The sequence below is a fragment of the Dendrobates tinctorius genome, unplaced genomic scaffold (genome assembly GCF_039654945.1).
Source record: "Dendrobates tinctorius isolate UK_male_01 unplaced genomic scaffold, ASM3965494v1 ptg000063l, whole genome shotgun sequence".
Lineage (NCBI taxonomy): Eukaryota > Metazoa > Chordata > Amphibia > Anura > Dendrobatidae > Dendrobates > Dendrobates tinctorius.
In genome coordinates, this window is record NW_027361731.1 from 15672815 (window position 1) to 15685433 (window position 12619).

A 12619-nucleotide genomic window follows, 5' to 3' on the forward strand; every position below is an offset into this window, starting at 1 on the left:
GGTCTCAGACTAGAGGTGTGAAGTGTTGGGGGTTGAGGAGCTGAGCCTGGAGGTCTCTACAGATGGGAGCATTAGAAATGTCCTCTGGGGGTTGTTGATTTTTTAGGATTTTTGCCTGTTCCTTGATATCAATAAAATTGTTTTCAAACTGCTGCACATTGTCCTGAGTCCCTTGCACCATGACGGTGCCATTGTTGTATAGGCTTATGGTAAGTGAGTTGGTGTCATCATCTGCTTGGCTTCTGATTTTAATCTGCCGGCCATTATTAGTGTTGGACTTAGATACATATTTATAATGTTTGCACATGGCGGTGTGCCATGCTGAGAGGTGGTCTGTGTAGAATAACATGTTGGTTTTTCTTTTATCTTCCTCTTTGGTGTAATCAGCAATAAGAGTTTCTGGTTTCTCTCTGATTGTGATTCCTTTCCTGGCTTTACAGCTCCTCTGCCCATGTGTTGTCTCCATGTCTGACCCCCAGGTGTCCTGTGTCTCCAGCTGCGTGCTTTGCTCATTTACTCCTTCTAAATTTGGGTTTTCCATTTTTGTGGTTATATAGTAATTATAATCCTTATTTCTAATAGGGTTAATTTGTAAGAAGTCTATAGATTGTTTGGGGTTGCAGGATGGTCCTACCTTTGGATGCTCAGGTCTTTGGATGTCCAATGAGTTCTGCCTGTTGTTTGCAGTCTGTCCTCCAAGAGATTCTTGTTTGGTCCTTTAAATCCTCAATTTCTTCCTCTTTCATAAAAATCTAAAGTCCAGCTCAGTCCAGGTCCCTTTTCTGTTCCATGGAGTTGATTTTTTCCAGGTTTTGTCTTACAGTTGGCTCATTACAAGGTATAAAGTGATGAAAATTCAGGAGCTCATGTTCAGTGCTGCTTACTCCTAGGAATGGTGGGCGGGTATATAGTATATACCTGTGTGTCATCTCCTCCTGTATAGTGTATACTTGTGTGTCATCTCCTCCTGTATATAGTATATACCTGTGTGTCATCGCCTCCTGTATATAGTATATACCTGTGTGTCATCGCCTCCTGTATATAGTGTATACCTGTGTGTCATCTCCTCCTGTATATAGTATATACCTGTGTGTCATCTCCTCCTGTATAGTGTATACTTGTGTCATCTCCTCCTGTATATAGTATTTACCTGTGCGTCATCCCCTCCTGTATATAGTATATACCTGTGTGTCATCTCCTCCTGTATATAGTATATACCTGTGTGTCATCTCCCCCTGTATATAGTATATACCTGTGTGTCATCTCCTCCTGTATATAGTGTATACCTGTTTGTCATCTCCTCTGTATATAGTATATACCTGTATGTCATCTCCTCCTGTATATAGTATATACCTGTGTGTCATCTCCTCCTGTATATAGTATATACCTGTGTGTCATCTCCTCCTGTGTATAGTATATACCTGTATGTCATCTCCCCCTGTATATAGTATATACCTGTGTGTCATCTCCTCCTGTATATAGTGTATACCTGTTTGTCATCTCCTCTGTATATAGTATATACCTGTATGTCATCGCCTCCTGTATATAGTATATACCTGTGTGTCATCTCCTCCTGTGTATAGTATATACCTGTATGTCATCTCCCTCTGTATATAGTATATACCTGTGTGTCATCTCCTCCTGTATATAGTGTATACCTGTTTGTCATCTCCTCTGTATATAGTATATACCTGTATGTCATCTCCTCCTGTATATAGTATATACCTGTGTGTCATCTCCTCCTGTATACAGTATATACCTGTGTGTCATCTCCTCCTGTATATAGTATATACCTGTGTGTCATCTCCTCCTGTATATAGTATATACTGTACCTGTGTTATCTCCTCCTGTATATAGTGTATACCTGTGTCATCTCCTCCTGTATATAGTGTATACCTGTATGTTATCTCCCCCTGTATATAGTATATACCTGTATGTCATCCCCTCTGTATATAGTGTATACCTGTGTGTCATCTCCTCCTGTATATAGTATATACCTGTGTGTCATCTCCTCCTGTATATAGTATATACCTGTGTGTCATCTCCTCCTGTATATAGTATATACCTGTGTCATCTCCTCCTATATATAGTATATACCTGTGTGTCATCTCCTCCTGTATATAGTATATACCTGTGTGTCATCTCCCCCTGTATATAGTATACACCTGTGTGTCATCTCCTCCTGTATATAGTATATACCTGTGTGTCATCTCCTCTGTATATAGTATATACCTGTATGTCATCTCCTCCTGTATATAGTATATACCTGTATGTCATCTCCTCCTGTATATAGTTTATACCTGTATGTCATCTCCTCCTGTATATAGTTTATACCTGTGTGTCATCTCCTCCTGTATATAGTGTATACCTGTGTGTCATCTCCTCCTGTATATAGTATATACCTGTGTCATCTCCTCCTGTATATAGTGTATACCTGTATGTCATCTCCCCCTGTATATAGTGTATACCTGTATGTCATCTCCTCCTGTATATAGTATATACCTGTGTGTCATCTCCTCTGTATATAGTGTATACCTGTGTGTCATCTCCTCCTGTATATAGTATATACCTGTGTGTCATCTCCTCTGTATATAGTGTATACGTGTGTCTCATCTCCTCCTGTATATAGTATATACCTGTATGTCATCTCCCCCTGTATATAGTTTATACCTGTGTGTCATCTCCTCCTGTATATAGTATATACCTGTGTGTCATCTCCTCCTGTATATAGTATATACCTGTGTGTCATCTCCCTCTGTATATAGTATATACCTGTATGTCATCGCCTCCTGTATATAGTATATACCTGTGTGTCATCTCCTCCTGTGTATAGTATATACCTGTATGTCATCTCCCCCTGTATATAGTATATACCTGTGTGTCATCTCCTCCTGTATATAGTGTATACCTGTTTGTCATCTCCTCTGTATATAGTATATACCTGTATGTCATCTCCTCCTGTATATAGTATATACCTGTGTGTCATCTCCTCCTGTATACAGTATATACCTGTGTGTCATCTCCTCCTGTATATAGTATATACCTGTGTGTCATCTCCTCCTGTATATAGTATATACTGTACCTGTGTTATCTCCTCCTGTATATAGTGTATACCTGTGTCATCTCCTCCTGTATATAGTGTATACCTGTATGTTATCTCCCCCTGTATATAGTATATACCTGTATGTCATCCCCTCTGTATATAGTGTATACCTGTGTGTCATCTCCTCCTGTATATAGTATATACCTGGGTGTCATCTCCTCCTGTATATAGTATATACCTGTGTGTCATCTCCTCCTGTATATAGTATATACCTGTGTCATCTCCTCCTGTATATAGTATATACCTGTGTGTCATCTCCTCCTGTATATAGTATATACCTGTGTGTCATCTCCCCCTGTATATAGTATACACCTGTGTGTCATCTCCTCCTGTATATAGTATATACCTGTGTGTCATCTCCTCTGTATATAGTATATACCTGTATGTCATCTCCTCCTGTATATAGTATACACCTGTATGTCATCTCCTCCTGTATATAGTGTATACCTGTGTGTCATCTCCTCCTGTATATAGTGTATACCTGTGTGTCATCTCCTCCTGTATATAGTATACACCTGTATGTCATCTCCTCCTGTATATAGTGTATACCTGTATGTCATCTCCTCCTGTATATAGTGTATACCTGTGTGTCATCTCCTCCTGCGTATAGTATATATCTGTGTGTCATCTCCTCCTGTATATAGTGTATACCTGTGTGTCATCTCCTCCTGTATATAGTATATACCTGTGTCATCTCCTCCTGTATATAGTGTATACCTATGTGTCACCTCCTCCTGTATATAGTATATACCTGTGTGTCATCTCCTCCTGTATATAGTACTAGCTGAAGGGCCCGGCGCTGCCTGGGCATAGTAACTAACTGTGGTTAGTTATAGCAAATTATAATTATCCTCCATCCCATAGTCCCGTGCCCATACACCCATCATACATATCATCGAATCCCATAGGCCCGTGCCCATATACCCATCATACATATCCTCCATCCCATAGTCGAGTGCTCATATACCCATCACACATCCTCCATCCCATAGTCCCATGCCCATATACCCATCATACATATTCTCCATCCCATAGTCCCATGTCCATATACCCATCATACATATTCTCCATCCCATAGTCCCATGCCCATATACCCATCATACATATTCGCCATCCCATAGTCGAGTGCCCATATACCCATCACACATCCTTCATCTCATAGTCCCATGCCCATATACCCATCATACATATCTTCCAACCCATAGTCCCGTGCCCATATACCCATCATACATATCCACCATCTCATAGTCCCGTGCCCATATACCCGTCATACATATCCTCCATCCCATAGTCCAGTGTCCATATACCCATAACACATCCTCCATCCATTAGTCCCGTGCCCATATACATATCCGCCATCCCATAGTCCCGTGCCCATATACCCGTCAAACATATCCTCCATCCCATAGTCAAGTGCCCATATACCCATCATACATATTCTCCATCCCATAGTCCAATGCCCATATACCCATCATACATATTCACCATCCCATAGTCGAGTGCCCATATATCCATCACACATCCTTCATCTCATAGTCCCATGCCCATATACCCATCATACATATCTTCCATCCCATAGTCCCGTGCCCATATACCCATCATACATATCCGCCATCTCATAGTCCTGTGCCCATATACCCATCATACATATCCTCCATCCCATAGTCCAGTGTCCATATACCCATAACACATCCTCCATCCCATAGTCCCGTGCCCATATACATATCCGCCATCCCATAGTCCCATGCCCATATACCCGTCAAACATATCCTCCATCCCATAGTCAAGTGCCCATATACCCATCATACATATTCTCCATCCCATAGTCCAATGCCCATATACCCATCATACATATTCGCCATCCCATAGTCGAGTGCCCATATACCCATCACACATCCTTCATCTCATAGTCCCATGCCCATATACCCATCATACATATCTTCCATCCCATAGTCCCGTGCCCATATACCCATCATACATATCCGCCATCTCATAGTCCTGTGCTCATATTCTCGTCATACATATCCTCCATCCCATAGTCCAGTGCCCATACACCCATCACACATCCTCCATCCCATAGTCCTGTGCCCATATACATATCCGCCATCCCATGGTCCTGTGCCCATATACCCGTCATACATATCCTCCATCCCATAGTCCAGTGCCCATATACCCATCGCACATCCTCCATCCCATAGTCAACCATTATGACATCATAATGAGCGGCGGCAGGGCTTACAACCTTTGATGACATCAGCGTCGCCATGGCAACCATTGTGACATCATAATGAGGGGCGGGGCTTGATACGCACACACTGCTTCCCCAGTATGCAAATGGGGGCATTGTGACATCACAATGAGGGGCGGGGCTTGACACGCACACACTTTTTCCCCCAGTATGTAGATAAGGGCAAAATTGGTTGGTGAATTGGAACGCGCGGGGTTAAAATTTCACCTCACAACATAGCTTAGGACGCTCTCAGGGTCCAGACGTGTGACTGTGCCAAATTTTGTGGCTGTAGCTGCGACGGTGCGGATGCCTATCCCGGACATACAAACATACACACACATACACACACACATACACACTTTGAGCTTTATATATATTAGATATACCTGTGTGTCATTTCCTCCTGTGTATAGTATATACCTGTGTCATCTCCTCCTCTGTATAGTATATACCTGTGCTTCATCTCCTCCTCTGTATAGTATATACCTGTATGTCATCTCCTCCTGTATATAGCTTATACCTGTGTGTCATCTCCTCCTGTATATAGTATATACCTGTACGTCATCTTGGGCCCGGGATGTGCTCGGTGTTCAAGGGGCGGTGAGCCCGGGATGTGCTCGGTGGGTGGGGAGCCCGGGATGTGCTTGGGGGGCGGGGAGCCCGGGATGGGCTCGGTGAGTGGGGAGCCTGGGATGTGCTGGGGGAGCGGGGAGCCCGGGATATGCTCGGTGCTTGGGGGGTGGGGAGCCCGTGATGTGCTCCGGGGGTGTGGAGCCTGGGTTATGCTGGGGGAGTGGGGAGCCCGGGATGTGCTCGGTGCTTGGGGGGTGGGGAGCCCGTGATGTGTTCCGGGGGTGGGGAGCCTGGGATGTGCTCGGGGAGCGGGGAGCCCGGGATGTGCTCAGTGATTGGGGGCGGGGAGCCCGGGATGTGCTCATTGATTGGGGGCGGGGAGCCCGGGATGTGCTCAGGGGGCGGGGAGCCCGGGATGTGCTTGCTGCTTGGTTGCGGGGAGCCCGGGATGTGCTCAGGGGGCAGGGAGCCCGGGATGTGCTCGGTGCTTCGGGGTGGGGAGCCCGGGATGTGCTCAGGGGGCGGGGAGCTCGGGATGTGCTTGGTGCTTGGGGGCGGGGAGCCCGGGATGTGCTCAGGGGGCAGGGAGCCTGGGATGTGCTCGGTGCTTGGGGGCGGGGAGCCCGGGATGTGCTCGGTGCTCGTGGGGGTGAGCCCGGGATGTGCTCAGTACTCGGTATTTCTCTGCTGATATTTGTCTGCTGAGGGAGAGACAGCAGTCGGAATACCGGATGGATGATGTCGGATATTAGGGGTAGTAGTCCGGTGGTTCTGACAGGATGATGTGGGATATTAGGGTTCCATTTCTGTACTAATTTCTGTAAGTCTTGGCTCCCTTTCTTCTTTCTGTAAGTCTTGCTCATTGAGGCGTAATACAACTTTTCTTTTAGAGAAAGCAGATTTCAGCCTTGTGGGAGTGTAATACCAATTAGTTAGAAATTTTAAAGAAGGACTAATTTAGAGTGGCATTACTTGCAGCTGTAAAAATAAGTTTAAAGCGAACCAGGCATTGTCAGGTTGGCACGGTTACACCGATTAAAATGATACCTGGGTAACGGGTTGGAGAAATCCGTCTTGTGTTTCTTTTTTTAATCTGTGTTTGAATTATTAAGTTAATGAGGTCATTCATGCCAGACAAAGAGAAGTTCTTGCTTTTGGGCTCCCCCTGCAGTCTGTGTCAGAGGGTGGTCTGTGTCAGCACGGTAATAAATTGGGTTATTTCCAGCCTTCCAGAAGTACGATAACACCATAGAAATGATAAGAATACGCAACCAATCACAGCTCAGCTTTCATCTTTTAAACAGCTCTGGCGAAATGAAAGATGCTTAGTGATTGGTTTCTATGGGCAACACAGGCAGTGTAACCTGTTGTGGTCAAGAAGATGTGCCTATGAAATTATATAAAAAAAAAATAAAAAACATATATATATATATATATACACACACACACACATACACATTGTATATGATTTTATATATATATATATAAACACATATATAGAATGAAAAAAAGGAAAACAGCACGAAAAAATGAATAGAAGTGGACTTTATTGCACAATGGCGTGGCAACGTTTTGGATAGTTTCCTTTCTCAATCCTATATGTATATTAGATATTTATTATACGGGGCTTTGCATGTGGAGTGAGTGTGGCTATGTGGAGTGGGCATGGCTTGATAGACACACATACATACACTCAGCTATATATATATATATATATATATATATATTGTGGTGCAGTAACCTCTGTCAAAGCTAGGGGGCGCTGCATATGCGACTCGGAATATGCATGTGGGCATTTCCTTGATGGTGAAACAGTGACCGGCATGGTTGTAAAAGTCCAGTATGTGTCGCAGAGGTTCTCTGCGCTATAAGCCAAAATAACATTGTCATGCTGGGACTTGTAGTCCACAAGTTATTTACCTATAAGGGCGGCTTATAGGGCTAGTCAGAGAGCTGGGTGGGATCGGCTAGCCACACATACACCGCCCACATATGGGGGTGGTTTGGGATATATAATGTGACTGAGGTCTGATCACATGGGTTGTGTGTTTTGATCCTGATTGGTCAGAGTGCAAGGTCCCGGAAGGCCTGGGTGTGTTGGAAGTGTCTGGGATTGAACTTCCTGAAGAGCACATGGAAAGGCCCGAACCTGGTAGAGTCTGTGACGGCTCTGTGTAGGGAAGCTACTGCCCGGCTGTGGCTCTGGAACTGTAGACGGCCTAGTGAGCAAGGCACTGTCTGGAACAGTGATCCCAGTGCGGCCGCTTCCCTGATAACCCGTGGGGGATAAACCGTGAGTAACGCTGACCGGGGTCAGTAAGAGTCTGTGTTCTGGCTATAGAGCATGCGTGCTGGACATGGCACAGCCTGGGTGTCCACAGGCCTGAGAGAGCGAAGCTCTACTTTAGACATTAAGAATTCGTCTGTCTGATGTAAGGCTGTTTGCCTTGTGTTCCAGTGACATTGGTTTATGAAGGAAATACACCACACTGACTGTTACTCTAAGCAAAAGTGTTCCTGTGTGCCTCAATATCGCAGCCAAGCGAGTTACCCCCCATCCACTCATTTGGTGGATCTCTACAATATATAGAGATGTACTCCACACATCTTACACATAACACCACATTATAAATTCATACACTAGTCAAACTAAAAACATTATAATCATTACTATAAAACTATGCCTCTAGATATAAAAATTCCTTGAGGGGTGTAGTTTCCAAAATAGGGTCACTTATGGAGTATTGCCACTGTTTAGGCACATCAGGGCCTCTTCACGCACGACATGACGCCCACAGACCATTCCATCAAAGTCTGAATTCCAAAACATCACACTTTCCCTTCCGAGACCTGCCGTTCGCCCAAACAGTGGCTTTCCTCCACATATTGGGTATCGGCATACTCAAGAGAAATTGCACAACAACTTTTGTTGTCCATTTTATCCTGTTACCCTTGTGAAAATTTAAAAAAAATGGTGCTAAAAGTTCATTTTTGTGACTAAAAAATTAAATGTTCATGTTTTCCTTCCACGTTTCTTCAGTTCCTGTGAAGCACCGGAAGGGTTAATAAACTTATTGAATGTGGTTTTTAGCACCTTGAGGGGTGCAGTTTTTTCAATGGTGTCACTTTTGGGTATTTTTTGTCAGATAGGCCCTGCAAAGTCACTTCAAATGTGAGGTGGTCCTTAAAAAAATTGCTTTGTAAATTTGTTGTAAAAATGAGAAATCAGTGGTCAACTTTTAACCCTTATAACGTCTTAACCAAATAAAATGATGTTTCCAATATTGTGCTGACGTGAAGCAGACATGTGGGAAATGTTATTTATTAACTATTTTGTGTGATTTGACTCTGATTTAAGGGCACAAGAATTCAAAGTTCGAAAATTGGCAACGTTTTAAAATTTTTTGACACATTTCCAAATTTTTCCCAAATAAATGTCATATTGAAGAAATTTTAGGACTATCATCAAGCGCAAACATGCCATGAAGAAAACAATCTCAGAATCTCTAGGAGCTATTGAAGCCTCCAGAGTTGTTACCTCATAAAGTGACAGTGGTCAGAAATGATGGCGATACAGCTGACCGCATTGATGAGAGAAGGAGCGTCATTGACGTAATTACCTGGCACTCACTGTCCGGAGATGTGGGGGCTCTCAAAGCAGCGGAGGAACCAGGAAGAAAGTATTGAGTGAGTATTGGATTATTTTTTTATGGGGCTTCATTATGATATAGAGGCTGCCTATGAGGGTGCATTATATTAGGGGCTGCATTATACTATAGAGTCTACCTATGGGGGTGCATTATATTAAGGACTACATTATGCTATAGCGGCTTACTATGGGGGTGCATTATATTAAGGACTGTATTATGCTATAGGGGGTGCATTATATTAGGGTCTGCATTATACTATAGAGGCTGCCTATGGGGGTGCATTATATTAGGGGCTGCATTATACTATAGAGTCTACCTATGGGGGTGCATTATATTAAGGACTACATTATGCTATAGCGGCTTACTATGGGGGTGCATTATATTAAGGACTGTATTATGCTATAGGGGGTGCATTATATTAGGGGCTGCATTATACTATACAGGCTGCCTATGGGGGTGCGTTATATTAAGGACTACGTTAAGCTATAGAGGCTGCCTATGGGGGTGCATTATATTAGGGGCTGCATTATACTATAGAGACTGCCTATGCGGGTGCATTATATAATGTAATATACTGTCTGCCTATGTTGGTGCATTATATCATGGCAGCAGTCCCCAACCTGTAGCTCGGGAGCCACATGTGGCTCGCAGGCTCATGAATTGTGCTCACGGCTGTCTACCAGCTTGGCGCATTAGCTCCAGATCTAGCAAAGAGGTATGAAGAGAACATCTCAAAATGGTGAACTTTGTGAGCAGCCCTGCACGGAAGAGCAGATCAGGATGCACAAATACTGGTCTTAGGGGTTTCGAGATAATTTAAGTATGGTACGCTGGAGACGGGATGATACCATCTATCAGAGGAGATGCTTGAAGCTTGATGTGACAATGTGTTGGTAGTACTTGTTGAGAGAGAACTGAATGGGGGTATTTGTGGGAAGCCCTGGATCTTGATATACTGCTTTGGGGTGATTTCTGTGGAAAATGTTTGGTTATCATTATGCCTGTAATGGGGGCTTTGGTTTCCACTATTGTAAGGGGGGCGGGAGTTGAATGTGGCTCGCAACCCTCTCTCAAGGCTGGATGTGGCTTGCAACCCTCTCTCAGAGATGAATGTGGCTCATGACCCTCTCTCAGAGCTGAATGTGGCTCTCAAGGTCAGAAAGATTGGGGACCTCAATATTAGGGGCTGCAATATACTATAGAGTCTACCTATGGGGATGCATTATATTAAAGGGAACCTGTCACCAGGTTTGACCGATAAGAGATACGGCCATCACCTTCCAGGGCTGATATACAGTATTCTATAATGCTATATATCTGCCTCCAACCCCACCTGTAAGAGAAGAAAAATAACTTTTAATATACTTACCTGCGGGGAAGTCTGGTTCAAGGGGGTTCATGGTCCAACACCTCTCTTCTTCTTATGATCGCCATCCTTCTGCTTGCTCAGTGTGGATGACGCATCACTGCATCATCCACACAATAGATAAAAAAGACAGTGCCTCAGACAATGGTGGAAAAAAAAGCCTTACATTTTATTCTGCCTCCTTTTTCAAGGTCTTCGGACCAAAACGTCGCCACAGGAGGCAGAATAAAGTGTAAGGCTTTTTTTTCCAACATTGTCTGAGGCGCTATCTTTTTTATCTATTGCTATGGAACTTGCTCCAGGATGGACTCCCTGGTTTTGACGTGCGCCTCTACAAATCTGTCTTAAAGACTTTGACGCTTATAGGGTGCGGTTTAACTTTTTGCTTTTTCGTATCTGCATCATCCACACAGTCTCCTCGGCATCGCGCTCCTGCGCAGGCGTACTTATCTGCCTTGTTGAGGGCAGAGCAAAGTACTGCAGTGTTCAGGTGCCGGGGCTCTTTGACCTTTCCCGACATCTGCGCACTGCAGTACTTTGCTCTGCCCTCAACAGGGCAGATAAGTACGCCTGCGCAGGAGCGCGATGCTGAGGGGACTGTGTGGATGACCCAGAGACACGTCAGCCACATGAAGCAAGCGGGAGGGCGGCATCGCAAGAAGATGGGAGGTGCTGGACCAAGACCTGCGACACCCCTTGGGCCGGACCTCCCCGCAGGTGAGTATAATTAAAGGTCTTTTTCTTCTCTTACAGGTTGGGTTGGGGGCAGATATACAGCATTATAGAATGCTGTATATCAGCCCTAAAAGGTGATGGCTGTAACTTATATAGGCCAAAACTGGTGACAGGTTTCCTTTAAGGGTTGCATTATACTATAGAGGCTGCCTATGGGGGGGTGCATTGTATTAGGGACTGCATTATGCTATAGTCTGCCTATGGGGGGTGCATTATATTAGGGGCGGCATTAAGCTATAGTCTGCCTATGGGGGTGCATTTTATTAAGTGCTGCAGTATACTATAGAGGCTGCCTATGGGGGCTGCATTATACTATAAAGCCTGCCTATGGGTAAGTGCATTATACTATATAGAGTCTGCCTATGGGGAGTGCATTATACTATATAGAGGCCTATGGGGAAAGCATTATATTATATTGAGGACTATATTGAGGATTGTCTGGTGCATTATTCTTTATGGAGGCTATCTAGGGGACCATCATACAGTGTGGAGATTACAGTGTTGGAGCCATCAAACATTTTCGGGGAAACAAAGGGGTCAGCATATATACAGTGAGGGGCATTAGACTGTGTATAAGAGAGCATCATACTGTGTATAGGGGCTGTATAGGAAGAGACTCGGGGCATTATTAAATGTAAAGTGGGCACTTACTGTTATATGGGAACTCAGGTTACTGTGACTGTCAAAGGGGCACACAGAGGGCACTCTTTCTAGGGGACAAAATGTAGGCACTGTTTTCTAGGGCACTTGCACCCGACATTACTATATTTTAGGTTTGCTTTAGAATTTAAAGGGCACAGAGAACCACACAGTAGGTGCAGTAATAGGGACACATATGGCAGCAGCTCCTCAGTATTGGGGTATCAGCAGGATGAGGAGGTTGTGCACAGGGCTGTGTAGTCGGAGTCATGGAGTCGGTGCTCATTTTGGTGGAGTCGGAGTTGGTATAAAATGGACCGACT

General features: G+C 44.3%; 1 protein-coding gene across 2 annotated transcripts in view; it reads right to left on the reverse strand.

The window, feature by feature from the left end:
• LOC141094243 (uncharacterized) overlaps positions 1-12619 on the reverse strand; it is a 1213871-nt gene that overhangs the window by 37916 nt on the left and 1163336 nt on the right. The window lies entirely within an intron of this gene.